At 39.4% G+C, this 16,936-nt stretch overlaps 1 long non-coding RNA gene across 2 annotated transcripts; it reads left to right on the top strand.

Moving 5' to 3' along the window:
* Positions 1 to 755: 755 nt before the first annotated feature.
* On the top strand, positions 756 to 15,094 carry LOC132353026 (uncharacterized). Of its 2 annotated transcripts, none has more exons than XR_009498933.1 (2): positions 756 to 873; positions 10,747 to 15,094. It is a non-coding gene; the product is annotated as an uncharacterized LOC132353026 (long non-coding RNA). The 2 variants fall into 2 exon arrangements; XR_009498934.1 differs by having other exon boundaries at positions 9,025 to 15,094.
* The last annotated feature ends 1,842 nt before the right edge of the window (positions 15,095 to 16,936 follow it).

The raw sequence follows: 16,936 nt of genomic DNA, 5'->3' as shown, positions 1-16,936 counted from the left end.
GTACCTGTTTATTACAATACATCATGAGGCAGTAAGCGTAATTAGTCCATGTTAAATTCTGTAAGATATAATGAACACTTTCATAAAATAAAGTATGTTAAGATAAAAGAGGCAGGATATCTATGGAATATAATAAAACCTAGACAATATATAAGTGTGAAACAATGGTCAGAAAAATCAATGCTGATTCCAACAAACTACTCTGAATATTTAATCAGCACATCAGAATTTGAATACTGACTTGGTATTTGATAATTTTAAGCAATTACTATTTAACTTACGTGTGATTAAGGTACTATATGTTAAGTAAAATATCCTTCTCTCTTTTTTTTTAGCCGCACCATGTGACTTGCAGGATCTTAATTCCTTGACCCGGGATCGTACCTGTGCCCCCTGCAGTGGCAACGTAGAGTCCTAACCCCTGGACTGCCAGGCAACTCCCATCCTTCTCTTTTATGAATATTCATTGAAGTGTTTAGAGGCACAATCATATAGCTTCTTGAATTTTCTTTAACATGATTTGGAGGGAAATTGGGTGGGTTTATACATGAAGTAAATTTGGCTATGGGTGGGTCCTGTGAAACTGTGATGGGTTCACTTGGTTTATTTTATCAATATTAACCCTTTCTCTTTCATAGATGTCTGAAATTTAAAGTTAATATTTAAAATGTCATTATTTCCATAATGAACAAATATTGGAAAACAAATATTTTCCCTCTATTTGCTAAAACTTTATCCTTTTATTTTTTAGGGCACCACTCTTCCTTATATTGCACTGCTTAGCCTTCAGATTTCAGAGAGTATTACATTGAAGTCTCTTTGACTCTGTTTCTCATCATTTTACCCAAACCATGGTCAACAACTTCAAGAGATGTAAGTCAAAGGAGTACAGTTAACCACGGGGGTAGAGTTGCAAACTGGAGAAGACAAGATACAACTAAGTGTACTGTTGTTTCGCACCTCTGATTAATTTTTCACTCTGTTAAGCAGGTCATCAAATCCAGATTTTTTTTAAATTGGACTTTATTTTTAAGAACAGTTTCAAGGGACTTCCTTGGTGGTCCAGTGGTTAAGACTCCACGCTCCCAATGCAGGGGACCCGGGTTCAATCCCTGGTCGAGGCACTAGATCCTGCATGCAGGCTGCAACTAAGAAGCTCGTGTGCCGCAACTAAGACCCTGCGCAGCCATAAATAAATAAATATTAAAAAAAAATAAAAGAAAAGAACAGTTTTAGGTTCCCAGCAAATCCGAGTGGAAGGTACAAAAGAGTTCCCATGTACCCCCTTCCCCCACATAAGCAGAGCCTCCCTGACTGTCAGCATCCCACACCAGAGTGGGACATTTGTTACAATCAATGAATCTGTACTGACACATCGTTATCACCCAAAATCCACAGTTGACATTAGGGTTCACTCCTGGTGTTGTGAATTCTGTGGATTTTGACAAATGTATAATGACATGTATCCACCTTTACAGTATCATACAGAGTAGTTTCTGCCCTAAAAATCTGTGCTCTGCCTATTCATGTCTCCTTCCCACTTAACCTGTGGCAAGCCCTGATCTTTTTACTCTCTCCACAGTTTGGTCTTTTCTAGAATGTCATATATTTGCAGTCATACAGTATGTACCCTTTTCAGGTTGGCTTCTTTCACTTTGTCATATGCATTCAGGTTTTTTTTTTGTTTTATTTTTGAAGTTTTGAATTTAATTTATTTTTTTATACAGCAGGTTCTTATTAGTCATCTATTTTTTTAATTTATTTATTTTTGCTGTGTTGGGTCTTTGTTTCTGTGCGAGGGCTTTCTCTAGTTGCGGCAAGCGGGGGCCACTCTTCATCGCGGTACGCGGGCCTCTCACTATCACAGCCTCTCTTGTTGTGGAGCACAGGCTCCAGACGCGCAGGCTCAGTAATTATGGCTCACGGGCCTAGTTGCTCCGCGGCATGTGGTATCCTCCCAAACCAGGACTCGAACCCGTGTCCCCTGCATTGGCAGGCAGATTCTCAACCACTGCGCCACCAGGGAAGCCCTAGTTATCTATTTTATGCATATTAGTGTGTATATGTCAACCCCAATCTCCCAATTCATCCCACCACCAGCACCACCACCACAACCACCACCACTTTCCCCCCTTGGTGTCCATAGGTTTGTTCTCTACATCTGTGTCTCTATGTCTGCCCTGCAGACCGGTTCATCTGTACCATTTTTCTAGATTCCACATATATGTGTTAATATACGATATTTGTTTTTCTCTTTCTGACTTACTTCACTCTGTATGACAGAGTATCCCAATTTTGTTCCTTTTTATGGCTAATATTCCATTGTATATATGCACCACATCTTCTTTATCCATTCATGTGTCGATAGGCATTTAGGTTGCTTCCACAACCTGGCTATTGTAAATAGTGCTGCAGTGAACATTGGTGTGCATGTGTCTTTTTGTTTTGTTTTTAATTAATTTATTTTATTTTTGGCTGCATTAGGTCTTTGTTGTTGTGCGCGGGCTTCTCATTGCGGTGGCCTCTCCCTTTTTTCCACATCCTCTCCAGCATTTGTTGTTTGTAGACTTTCTGATGATGCCCATTCTAACTGGTGTGAGGTGATACCTCATTGTAGTTTTGATTTGCATTTCTTTTTTTTTTTTTTAATTTTATTTATTTATTTTTGGCTGCATTGGGTCTTCGTTGCCGCACGAGGGCTTTCTCTAGTTGTGGCGAGCGGGGGCTACTCTTCGTTGTGGCACGTGGGCTTCTCACTGTGGTGGCTTCTCTTGTTGCGGAGCATGGGCTGTAGGCGTGCAGGCTTCAGTAGTTGTGGCACGTGGGCTCAGTAGTTGTGGCTTGTGGGCTCCAGTGCGCAGGCTCAGTAGTTCTGGCGCATGGGCTTAGTTGCTTCGTGACATGTGAGATCTTCCCCGACCAGGGATTGAACCCGTGTTCCCTGCATTGGCAGGCAGATTCTTCACCACTGCACCACCAGGGAAGCCCTTGCATTTCTCTAATAATTAGTGATGTTGAGCAGATTTTCATGTGCTTCTTGACCATCTGTATGTCTTTTTTGGAGAAATGTCTGTTTAGGTCTTCTGCCCATTTTTTGATTGGGGTGTTTGTTTTTTTAATATTGAGCCACATGTGTTGTTTATATATTTTGGAGATAAATCCTTTGTCCATTGATTTGTTTGCAAACATTTTCTCCCATTCTGAGGGTTTTCTTTTCATCTTGTTTGTAGACTCCTGTGCTTTGCAAAATCTTTTAAGTTTCATTAGGTCTCATTTGTTTATTTTTGTTTTTATTTCCATTACTCTAGGAGGTGGATCAAAAAAGATCTTGCTGTGATTTATGTCAAAGAGTGTTCTTCCTACGTTTTCGTCTAAGAGTTTTATAGTGTCCAGTCTTAACATTTAGGTCTCTAATCCATTTTGAGTTTATTTTTGTGTATGGTGTTAGGGAGTGTTCTAATTTCATTCTTTTACATGTAGCTGTCCAGTTTTCCCAGCACCACTTATTGAAGAGACTGTCTTTTCTCCATTGTATATCCTTGCCTCCTTTGTCATAGATAAGTTGACCATAGGTGCGTGGGTTTATCTCTGGGCTTTCTATCCTGTTCTATTGACTCTATTTCTGTTTTTGTGCCAGTACCATACTGTCTTGATTACTATAGCTTTGAAGTATAGTCTGAAGTCAGGGAGTCTGATTCCGCCAGATCCGTTTTTTTCACTCAAGACTGCTTTGGCTATTCAGGGTCTTTTGTGTCTTCATACAAATTTTAAGAATTTGTGTTCTAGTTTTGTAAGAAATGCCACTGGTAATTTGATAGGGATTGCATTGAATCTGTAGATTGCTTTGGGTAGTATAGTCATTTTCACAATATTGATTCTTCCAATCCAAGAACATGGTATATCTCTCCATCTGTTTGTGTCATCTTTGATTTCTTTCATCAGTGTCTTATAGTTTTCTGAGTACAGGTCTTTTGTCTCTTTAGGTAGGTTTATTCCTAGGTATTTTATTCTTTTTGTTGCAATGGTGAATAGGATTGTTTCCTTAATTTCTCTTTCTGATCTTTTGTTGTTAGTGTACAGGAATGCAAGAGATTTCTGTGCATTAATTTTGTATCCTGCAACTTTACCAAATTCATTGATTAGCTCTGGTAGTTTTCTGGTGGCATCTTTAGGATTCTCTATGTACAGTATCATGTCATCTGCAAACAGTGACAGTTTTGCTTCTTCCTTTCTGATTTGTATTCCTTTTATTTCTTTTTCTTCTCTGATTGCTGCAGCTAGGACGTTGAATAATAGTGGCGAGAGTGGACATCCATGTCTTGTTCCTGATCTTAGAGGAAATGCTTTCAGTTTTTCACCATTGAGAATGATGTTTGCTGTGGGTTTCTCATATATGGCCTTTATTATGTTGAGGTAGGTTCCCTCTATGCCCACTTTGTGGAGAGTTTTTACCATAAAATGGTGTTGAATTTTGTCAAAAGCTTTTTCTACATCTATTGAGATGATCATATGGTTTTTGTTCTTCAGTTTGTTAATATGGTGTATCACATTGATTGATTTGTGTATATTGAAGAATCCTTGCTTCCCTGAGATAAATCCCACTTGATCATGGTGTGTGATCCTTTCAATGTGTTGTTGGATTCTGATTGCTACTATTTTGTTGAGGATTTTTGCATCTGTATTCATCAGTGATATTGGTCTGTAATTTTTTCTTTTTGTAGTATCTTTGTCTGGATTTGGTATCAGGGTGATGGTGGCCTCACAGAATGAGTTTGGGAGTGTTCCTTCCTCTGCAATTTTTTGGAAGAGTTTGAGAAGGATGGGTGTTACCTTTTCTCTAAATGTTTGATAGAATTCACCTGTGAAGCCATGTGGTCCTGGACTTCTGTTTGCTGGAAGATTTTTTTTTTTTTTTTTTAATTTATTTGTCTGTGTTGGGTCTTCGTTTCTGTGCAAGGGCTTTCTCTAGTTGCGGCAAGTGGGGCCACTCTTCATCGCGGTGCGCGGGCCTCTCACTATCATGGCCTCTTGTTGTGGAGCACAGGCTCCAGATGCACAGGCTCAGTAGTTGTGGCTCAAGGGCCTAGTTGCTCCGTGGCATGTGGGATCTTCCCAGACCAGGGCTCTAACCCGTGTCCCCTGCATTAGCAGGCAGATTCTCAACCACTGTGCCACCAGGGAAGCCCAACTGCTGGAAGATTTTTAGTAGTTTCAATTTCATAACTTGTGATTGGTCTGTTCATATTTTCTATTTCTTCCTGGTTCAGTCTTGGAAGGTTTTATACCTTTCTAAGAATTTGTCCATTTCTTCCAGGTTGTCCATTTCATTGGCATAGAGTTGCTTGTAAGTTGTCTCTTATGATGCTTTGTATTTCTGCCGTTTCTATTGTAACTTCTCCCTTTTCATTTCTAATTTTATTTATTTATTTAATAAATTTATTTATTTTCTTTCTTTCTTTTTGGCTGCATTGGGTCTTCATTGCTGCGTGCGGGCTTTCTCTAGTTACACCGAGTGGGGGCTACTCTTCGTTGTGGTGTGCAGGCTTCTCATTGCAGTGGCTTCTCTTGATGCGGAGCATGGCCTCTAGGCACTCGGGCTTCCATAGTTGTGGCTTGTGGGCTCTAGAGCACAGGCTCAGTAGTTGTGGCACACGGGCTTAGTTGCTCCGCGGCATGTGAGATCTTCCCAGACCAGGGCTCGACCCCATGTCCTTTTCATTGGCAGGTGGATTCCTAACCACTGCACCACCAGGGAAGTCCCTCTAATTTTATTGATTTGAGTCCTCTCTCTCTTTTTCTTGATGAGTCTGGCTAAAGGTTTATCAGTTTTGTTTACCTTCTCAAAGAACCAGCTTTTAGTTTTATTGATCTTTGCTATTGTTTTCTTTGTTTCTATTTCATTCATTTCTGCTCTCATCTTTATTTCTTTCCTTCTACTAACTTTGGGTTTTGTTTGTTCTTCTTTCTCTAGTTCCTTTAAGTGTAAGGTTAGATTGTTTATTTGAGATTTTTCTTGTTTCTTGAGGTAGGCTTGTATTGCTATAAACTTCCCTCTTAGAAATCCTTTTGCTGCATCCCATAGGTTTTGGGTCATCGTGTTTTTGTTTTAATTTGTCTCTAGGTATTTTTTGATTTCCTGTTTGATTTCCTCAGTGATCCCTTGGTTATTTAGTAATGTATTGTGTAGCCTCCACGTGTTTGTGGTTTTTACGTTTTGTTCCCTGTAATTGATTTCTAATCTCATAGCGCTGTGGTTGGAAAAGATGCTTGATATGATTTCAATTTTCTTAAATTTACTGAGGCTTGATTTGTGACCCAAGATGTGATCTATCCTGGAGAATGTTCCATGTGCACTTGAGAAGAAACTGTAATCTGCTGTTCTTGGATGGAATGTCCTATAAATATCAATTTAAATCTATCTGGTCTATTGTGTCATTTAAAGCTTCTGTTTCCTTATTAATTTTCTGTCGGGATGATCTGTCCATTGGTGTAAGTGAGGTGTTAAAGTCCCCCACTATTACTGTGTTACTGTTGATTTCCTCTTTTATAGCTGTTAGCAGTTACCTTATGTATTAAGGTGCTCCTATGTTGGGTGCATATATATTTATAATTGTTATATCTTCTTCTTGGATTGATCCCTTGATCATTATGTAGTGTCCTTCCTTGTCTCTTGTAACATTCTTTATTTTTTAAAAATTTATTTAGTTATTTATTTTTGGGTGTGTTGGGTCTTCGTTTCTGTGCGAGGGCTTTTCTCTAGTTGCGGCGAGCGGGGGCCACTCTTCATCACGGTGCACGGGCCTCTCACTGTCGCAGCCTCTCCCATTGCAGAGCACAGGCTCCAGACACGCAGGCTCAGTACATTCTTTATTTTAAAGTCTATTATATCTGATATGAGTATTGCTACTCCAGCTTTCTTTTAATTTCAATTTGCATGGAATATCTTTTTCCATCCCCTCACTTTCAGTCTGTATGTGTCCCTAGGTCTGAAGTGGGTCTTTTGTAGACAGCATATATATGGGTATTGTTTTTGTATCCATTCAGCAAGCCTGTGTCTTTTGGTTGGAGCATTTAATCCATTCACGTTTAAGGCAATTATCCATATGTTTGTTCCTATTACCATTTTCTTAATTGTTATGGGTTTGTTTTTGTAGATCCTTTTCTTCTCTTGTGTTTCCCACTTACAGAAGTTCCTTTAGCATTTTTTGTAGAGCTGGTTTGATGGTGCTGAATTCTCTTAGCTTTTGCTTGTCTGTAAAATTTTTGATTTCTCTGTCGAATCTGAATGAGATGCTTGCCAGGCAGAGCAATCTTGGTTGTAGGTTCTTCCCTTTCATCACTTTAAATATATCGTGCCACTCCCTTCTGACTTGTAGAGTTTCTGCTGAGAAATCAGCTGTTAACCTTATAGGAGTTCCCTTGTATGTTATGTATCGTTTTTCCCTGTTGCTTTCAATAATTTTTCTTTGTCTTTAATTTTTGTCAATTTGATTACTGTGTGTCTTGGCGTGTTTCTCCTTGGGTTTATCCTGCCTGGGACTCTGTGCTTCCTGGAGTTGGGTGGCTGTTTCCTTTCCCATGTTAAGGAAGTTTTTGACTATAATCTCTTCAAATATTTTCTCTGGTCCTTTCTCTCTCTCTTCACCTTCTGGGACCCCTATAATGCGAATGTTGTTGTGTTTAATGTTGTCCCAGAGGTCTCTTAGGCTGTCTTCATTTCTTTTCATTCTTTTTTCTTTATTCTGTTTCACGGCCTTGAATTCCACCATTCTGTCTTCCAGGTTACTTTATCCGTTCTTCTGCCTCAGTTATTCTGCTATTGATTCCTTCTAGTATAGTTTTTCATTTCAGTTATTGTATTGTTAATCTCTGTTTGTTTGTTCTTTAATTCTTCTAGGTCTTTGTTAAACATTTCTTGCATCTTCTCAATTTTGCCTCCATTTTTATTCCGAGGTCCTGGATCATTTTCACTATCATTATTCAGAATTCTTTTTCTGGAAGGTTGCCTATCTCCACTTCATTTAATTGTTTTTCTGGGGTTTTATCTTGTTTTTTCATCTAGTACATAGTGCTCTGCCTTTTCATTTTGTGTATCTTTCTGTGAGTGTCCCATTTAGGTTTCCTCCATGTCCTTTCATGACTTGGTAACTCATTTCTTTTCAGTGCTGAATAGTGTTTCTTTGTATGGACCACAGTTTATTTATCCATTCACCTACTGAAGGACATCTTGATTACTTTTGGGCAATTAAGAATAAAGCTGCTATAGGAAGTTCCCTGGTGGTGCAATGATTAAGAATCTGCCTGGCAGTGCAGGGGGCACAGGTTCCAGCCCTGGTCTGGGAAGATCCCACATGCCATGGAGCAGCTAGGCCCGTGTGCCACAACTACTGGGCCTGCGCATCCCAACTACTGAAGCCTGTGAGTCTAGAGCCCGTGCTCTGCAACAAGAGAAGCCACCGCAATGAGAAGCCTGTGCACTGCAACAACGAGTAGCCCCTGCTCACCACAACTACAGAAAGCCCACACGCAGCAATGAAGACCCAACTTGGGGGAAAAAAGCTGCTGTAAACATTCATCTGAGGATTTTGTGTGGGCATAAGTTTTCAGCTGCTTTGGGTAAATACCAAGGAGCTCCATGCCAAACTATATGGTAAGAGTATGATGAGTTTTATAGGAAACTGCCAAACTCTTCCAAAGTGGCTGTACCATTTTGCATTCCCACCAGCATTGAATGAGAGTTTCTGTTGCTCCATGTCCTCGTCAGCATTTGGTATTGTCAGAGTTCTGGACTTTGGCTATTTCTAAAAGATATGTAGTGATACCTCGTTGTTTTAATTTGAAATTCCTAATAACAAATGATATTGAGCATCTTTTCATATGCTGTTTGCCATCTATATACCTTTTTTGTGAGGTGTCTGTTTATTGTTATATAAAGAAAAACAGAAGCAAAACAAGTTTATTAACCACATTTACGTGAACAACAATTTTTTGTCTTATTTTTTGGCTGCGCTGCACCACATGCAGGATCTTAGTTCCCCGACCAGGGATGGAACCCGTTCCTCTGCAGTGGAAGCATGGCGTCTTAAGCACTGGACCGCCAGGGAAGTCCCAACAGCAATTTTTTTAAACCACCTAAAATTTAGATGCTTCCAAAGAATTCAAATTAGGATTCATCATAGCATCACATCCTTCAGATTCATATTTTACTTGTTTATGTTAATGGTCAGTAAATTATTAAACTGTTTTTATATTTATTTATTTTATTTATTTATTTTATTTTTTGGCTGCATCAGGTCTTAGTTGCAGTACATGGGATCTTTCATTGCGGTGCATGGTCTTTCCTCTAGTTTTGGTGCATGGGCTCCAGAGTGCACGGCCTCTGTAGTTGTGGCATGAGGGTTCCAGAGTGCATAGGGTCTGTAGTTGAAGCATGCAGGCTCTCTAGTTGTGGTGCGAAGGCTCAGTAGTTGCAGCATGGGGTCAGTAGTTGTGGCATGTGGGCTTAGTTGCCCCATGGCATGTGGGATCTTAGCTCCCTGACCAGGGATTGAACTGGCATCGCCTGCATTTCAAGACTGATTCTTAACCACTGGACCACCAGGGAAGTCCCAGTCAATAAATTATTAAATAACAAATGGTTAATTCGAACTAGAGTTTAGGGGACATATAACTTTTGATGAAGTACAGACTACTTATCATGATTATATGCTAACAAATAAAATATTTCTGGCAGGATACACAGTCGTTGATAACAGAACTTAACTCCTGTATTATAGAGGATGGGGGAGTAAACAGAAGAATGAGGAAATAGCATTTTATGTATATGCACTTAAATCTACTCAAAATTTTCTAAACAAAAAGTCTAGGTTTTATAGTACACATTGAAAAAATAATCAGGAAAACACTGGTAAACCAAAACAAAAATGTGTGTGGGGATATGTATGAAATTAATCAATACATGCAAATTATAGAAAAATATTGGGAATTATAATAAAGAGAAATTACATAAATGAATTTAAATAATAACTAGATACATCATTTAAATGGGAGTGAGCATCACAAAGTTTGGGTAATTACAAAAGATCACAAAATATCTTTGAATCCTGGACCAGTTGTGGTCACATGTCTCATCCCCATTAAAAACTGCAGTCATTCATGAAAAAAATCTAGTCTGTGTCCTGTCTTTTTCGGAGTGATTTCTGTGGAAGGACACTTAGGGACTGAATCAAACACATCTTATTTTCAGGGGATGTGACAGGAAAATCCCCCCACCCCCACCCAGCTCTGTGGCTTGAATTTTGGAGGTCAGATCAGACCAAGTTATCACTGCTCAAAGAATGAGTGGGGCGAAATCGTTAGAAATCCTCACAGATCTGGAGCCAGTGGTGACTTTCAGGGAAACACTTAGACCTTAACACCATTATGCACCTTCATTATTACTTCCCTCTAAGCTTGGCAATCTTTCATTCATTCTTTTATCAAATGAAGTGTTTATTATTTTGAATGAGAGGTACCTTCTTTGCACTGATCCCAGTAATTTGCTGTAGACATAAAATTACTGATAAAATAAAGTGCATCCTGTTCCCCAGAACCACTAAGAAAGAAGATGGAGGTGTTCAGTTATATACTAATCACAGAAAGTTTACAGAGACTATTCAGAGTTCTCTGTAGTAACAGAACCGATGTATATACAGGGAGAGAGAGAGACTTAATTTATTATTTATTTATCTATTTATCTTTTCTCAGCGATAACAGTGGTGAGAGAGAGACATTTTAAGGAACTGGCTCACAAAATGGTGGTGGATGGCAAGTCCAAAACCTGCAGGGAAGGCTGGCAGGCTGGAGACCCTGGGAATAGCAGATGTTGCAGTCTGAAGACAGCTTATAGGCAGAGTTCCCTCTGTAAGTGTCTGTGTTCTAATCTCCTCCTATTATAGGGACATCAGTCATATTGGGTTAGGGCCCACCCTAATGAACTCACAGTAACTGAATTACCTCTTTAAAGACCCTGTCTCCAAATACAGGCTTATTCATAGGTCCTGGGGGTTAGGATTTAAACATATGAATTTGGTAGGGGGCATGGGAGGACACAACTCGGCCCATAATACTTCATACTCTGGCATCACTGAATTCATGTCGTTCTCACATAAAAAATACATTGACTCCAACCCACTTGCCCGCAAAGTCTTAACCCCTTGGATCATGCATTACATGCCCATCATATCTTCAACAAATAATCATCCAGCTACAGCCTTGATGTTCTCTCAGGAGCAGGCTTCCCCAGTTTTTACAAGAGAGATAGGCTTAGAAGTCCCCTAGTCTTCAAGTTCCTGTTCCTTTTTGCTTAACAATTCCTGCTTCAGTTTCTCTCTCTCCTCTTGCATGTACTGTGAACAGCAAGGAGAAACCAGGCCATGCCTTCAAGAGCTTGCTTAAAAATCTCATGTCAGTATCCAGGTTCATCACTAACAGGTTCTACTTTCCACAAAACATGAAAATGCAGTTTGGCCAAGTTCTTTGCCACTATAACAATGATTGCCTTTCCTCCCATTTCAAATAACATGTTCCCACATTTCTGTTTCAGCCCTCATCAAAAGCAGCTTTAATATTTATATTTCTAGCACTCTTCTGTTTATGATGATATATGTATATCTTTAAGATGATAGGAGCTTTTTCTACAGCTCTCCTTTTTTTCTCTCTGAGCCCTCTTCAGAATCACCTTTAGCTTTCATATTTCAATCAACAGTCTCTTCAGGGCAGTCTAGGCCTTTTCTAACATGTTCTTCAAAACTCCTTCAGCTCTGCGTATTACCCAGTTCCAAAGCCACTTGAGTATGTGTAGGTATTTGTCATAGTAGCACCCCTCTTCCTGGTGCCAAAGTCTGTACTAGTTGGTGTTCTTCAGAGAAACAGAATCAGTAGGGTGTGTGTGTGTGTGTGTGTGTGTGTGTGTGTGTGTGTGTGTGTGTACACAGTGTGGAGGCACAATTCCTTCTATCCTTGTCTGCACCCTTGTCATCTTACAATATATTGCATGTTTTATTTATTATTTGTTTTGTCTGATGTATATCTTTTTTGTTGCTAGTATTGGCTTAATAGAGACAGGTCCTTTACCAGATATTTTTCTTCCTGATACCTCTTACAGACACGAATAATGTTTGACACACATCAGATGCTTAACACATGCCTATTGAAGCAGTGAATAAAAGTATACCCATTTTGTTCATGTTCCTTTTTAAGATTCTGTAAGTTCTTCCTACTTCTCTCTTTTCTTCTTCTTCCAGGCTGCAGTAGTGCTCAGAAATCACAAATGAAAAATAATAATATTTTCTAGGTAAAACACTTGGGTTGGCGAGAAACACAGCCCATGAAGCCCATCCTTTGTCTTAGCTGTCTTCTGTCACTTTTTAGACTGTGTCTTGCCTATCAATTTTACCTGATCTTTTCCAGCCATTTCAGATATGTTATGGCCTGGGTTCCTGGCTTCTCCCCCTCCTCAATAAATTACTTAATCACTACTAATAGTTCTCAATAATTTGATCATTTTTAAATGTTTCTCTAAGATCATCTCAAGTCCCCATGCTCACACTGCCACTGCATTTACGTGTGAAATAAAAATTCCTTCCCAGCAAGTACATGACGTGATATTGTCCCAAACCTTTATTTACCGGGTAAAATGACCCCTGTGTACATGTGCAAAGATAGGAATTTGGAAATTTTTGGCTTACGGTGGTATTTATGCCATGACATTGAATGAGATCACTAATAAAATGTGTGCAGATTGTGAGGAGAGATGACTATTGATTAAACTCTCAGGAATTCCATTACTAAGTGGATGAGAGAAAATGAAGAATCAGCAAATTTAAGTTAAAAATGCAAAAGTTATCAATGATGTCAAGAGCTACTGAGAGGAAGTTTAACCAAAATCTTACGTATCACTGTTATGTTTAGGAGTTTGCTCATGACATTGGTTTTGTGAGGATAAAACTGCACATAGAATGAGTGAAGAATTACCTAAGAGTTGAGATAATAGAATAAGAGAGGGAAAACACTCTAAAAAAGTGGAGTTGTAGACACTTCCCTAGTGGTGCAGTGGTTTAGAATCCGCCTGCCAATGCAGGGGACACGGGTTCAATCCCTGGTCCAGGAAGATCCCAGGTGCTGCGGAATAACTAAGCCCATGTGCCACAACTACTGAGCCTGTGCTCTAGACCCTGCGAGCCACAACTACTGAGCCCACGTGCTGCAACTACTGAAGTCCGCACACTAGGGCCCGCGTGCCAAAACTACTGAGCCTGCCTGCCTAGAGCCCATGCTCCAAAACAAGAGAAGCCACAGCAATGAGAAGCCGGTGCACTGCAATGAAGAGCAGACCCCACTCGCCACAACTAGAGGGAAAGCCTGCGTGCGGCAACGAAGACCTAACGCAGCCAAAAAATAAATTTAAAAAAAACAGTGGAGTTGCAAAGGGTGTGAGAAATGGTAGAATCAGAAAATGTACTGGATACAAGAGTGAAGTGTAATTGTTTCAAGGTATCCAATATTTATCAAGTTATTTTTAAGAGATTCAAAGAGACTGAAGCGCATTGATGAGATTATCTTTCAAGAGATTTGATAAAACAGCTTGTCTTGGCCAAGAGCTTCTCCTTAGGGTGTCTCTGTAAAGGGTCTTTGAAGACAGTGGCAGTTTTGGAAGGAAATATTTTCTAGATGATATTGGATATAAACTTGTCCTTTGTCTTCACAGAGTGGGCAGGAGGAGTCGTCTTAGCCATTAAGCTTTGCCCCAGTATTTCAAGGTGGGTGGAACTCAGAGTGACATCCCCCAAGTGCATTGGATTCTGCTTTTTCCTCTGCTGGATACTGTAGCACTTGATAAATACCTTTAGTTGCTGTGAGTAAACTGGACCAAGAAAGAGGAAAAGCAACTGCAGAAAAAATTCATAGATACTGTTTTTCAGTCATTTCAGAAAGGTGTATTGCCTCACTACATGAATTCTTGTTGTTCTTCATTGACCTGATGTGTTACGGGCTCATGGTCTACCAGCAGCTCCATGGGTCTTTTCCCGCACAGACACAAGCAGAGAATCCAGTGCGTTCACAGCAGCAGCCTCTCCCCTAGACTTTCCCATGAGACCAAAGCACCATTCTTATCGTGCTGAGGAAAAAAGCCACGTTCACCATTCTCATTCTGGTGAATATGTTGTCTGCTTTTACCCTCTCTCTTTATTTTATCTTTTTGGATAACCCTGATTATGAACCCACACCATGGTCTAATGAACGCCTCTGAAAAGGTATTTTCAGGTTTCCCGACATTCATCCCTTAGTGCTCTTTGGCAGTGACACTCAGCTCTCTCAGTTTAGCTTTCCTGTTGGGCAAGGAAAACAAATATTCTGAGTGTAGCTCCTGGGCTATAAATTCTCTCTAGAACACCCTGCCGTTTATTTAATCAACTTTATATATTTGTATGCTCATGTTTTATGCCATTTCATCTTCCAGAAGATTTTGACTCAAAATTGATAACAGTGATAATAACTCTGCTTCATATTACAAGTAGAGTATAAAAACACGAAAGCTACTCATAATTATCCAAAAATAATTTTCTAAAATTATATAATGTTATTCACTACAGGTTCAGGGAATTTTATGATAATATAGAGAATGTTCAAGATTTAGGAGTGTAGGTTATAACAGCACTTTAATTTAAACGTTAAACTTTATGTTGACACTTAAAAGACTTATTTGAATTTACAAAGCTTAGTGGGGAAAATAGATGTTTCATTTGGAGAGCAAAAGACCTGGGAATACTTTTGAGCTGTAAAGTCATATATGGAATTCAAAGACTGAAGGAAGATCGATGTGTTTGTGGTATAGTGTGCGATGGGAAGAGTGATAAGAAAAGAAGCAGAGGAAGCAGGTGAAGGCTTTTTTTGCCAGGTATCAGAGGATATCTCAGTGATGAGAATGATCCGAACTTTTTGTAGGGAAGATGATGAGTTTATGGGGGATTAGTCAGGTGGGATAATAATCAGTGTTGTATATGGTAACAAGTGTAAGTATTCAATTCAAATAAATTTACTTTATTAAACTCTACATTTTAGCATCATTTAATATTTGTTTTAATTGAAAACTTTGTGTTTGTTTGAAGTAGTTCTTAGAAGTGATGCATTTACAGTATTTAATAGGCATATTTTGGAAATTATGCTTTTATGAAAGTGAATTTTAGAAATTGTGATCTATTGGCAATTGAAGGATACTTTTAAAAGTTGAATGCTCTTTTCCTCTTTATTACCCAACAGTAGTAAGTTATTTGCCTTTTATTACCACTAACATTTATTAACATAATACCTGTCAAACGTTGAAGCACTAACTCACAAAGGGACTGTATTTGGACATAGGGCATTTATAGAGGTAAATAAAGATAAGTGAGGTTATAAGAGTGTGGCTGTATTCCATTAAGACTGGTTTTCTTCTGTTGACAAAAACTCAATTAACAATCAAGAAGAAAAAAGTGAATTTTATTCAATTAAACTGAGGTTTATAACCTGGGAGACAGAGTCTCAGAATGTCTGAGATCTGTTCTGCCTGTTGGAAGTTGAAGGCACAACGATATACATTTATGAGACAAAGGATCATACAACAAAATGACATGCTGACATTTTATACAAAGTTCATAGGCCAAGTAAGCATGTACAAAGCAGTCAGTGAGTCACCATAACCCCCAATAGAGTTGGGAAAGAATGCTAATCTTTTAAGAAGTTACATTGCTAGCATCAGAAGAAAGGGAAAAAAAATTGATCTTTACAGTCAAGAAAGCATTCCCATCTTTGAGGAAGACTAGTTAGTGTGTAATGCAGATGCACACTGCACATTAACGAGGTAGAGAGGCCAAAGCAGAAAATTTTTATGTTTAAATTTTCTTGTCCTGCCTTGAAATATAAATTTCATTGCATCACTCATAAGATGAGGGATAGACACCAGGAGTATGCACACGAGGAGAAAAGGCCATGTGAGGACAGAGCAAGAAGTTGGCTACCCAAAAGCCAAAACAGAGGCCTCAGGAAAAACTATACTTTTTGACACCTTCCTGTTAGACTTTTAGCATCCAGAACTGCAAGAAAATAAATTTCTGTTATTTAAGCCACCCAGTCTATACTCTTACTAAACCAGTTTCATTTGCCCGATGCACAGCAAGCCAAACGCTGAGACGCTGAGGTTTGCAGCAGAGAAACTGTTTATTCATAAGGCAGCCAAGCGAGGAGAAGCAAAGACAAATCTCAGATTCACCTCCCTAAAGGGGAGGGGCTAGGAATGTTTATGGGATAAAGCTGGGTGGGGGGGATGGGAATTGAAGATAAGAAAAGGTGATTGTTGTTCTGCACAGGTAAAAGTAAGCTACAGACATTTTCATGAGACACCTGTTCAGAAAATGGCAGCGTTAGCATGTTCTGAGGGTGGGCTGTTGGCCCTCTGACATCAAAAGGTCACTGAGCCGACATTTGCGCATGCCCAGATGGAGGGTCGGTGGTCTTAACCAGTTTTAACCAGCTCGAGCTCAAACTGGACACAGCTGACTCCCAAGTTCCTAAAACAACTTGGGCAAAGATCTTATTGTTTAGGCTATTTGCCGCTTGGGAGTACCTGCAAGTTTTTGTAAAAGCAAAGTGAGCTTGATCAGTGAAAGCAGGTTACAGTTTATAACTTATGACTACCCTAGGTTTCAATAGTATTCAAATGTTATGGCAGCCCTAGCAGACTAACACAATTCTCATTTAATATTTTCTCATCACCAAATAAATGAGCTCAACACCCAAGAAATATAGTTAGGCCTACAACACCACTTCTGCTGTCACAGTAAAGTCTGCCATCAGACAACTGAAGGAATTGGAGGACCAGTAGAAGCACCACCATTTGAAACCTTGCTAGCCTTTAATA

Source organism: Balaenoptera ricei, chromosome 19, assembly GCF_028023285.1.
Source record: "Balaenoptera ricei isolate mBalRic1 chromosome 19, mBalRic1.hap2, whole genome shotgun sequence".
Taxonomy (NCBI): Eukaryota; Metazoa; Chordata; class Mammalia; order Artiodactyla; family Balaenopteridae; genus Balaenoptera; species Balaenoptera ricei.
Note: the sequence above shows the minus strand (reverse complement) of the source record. Positions and strands in the feature narration are given on the sequence as shown.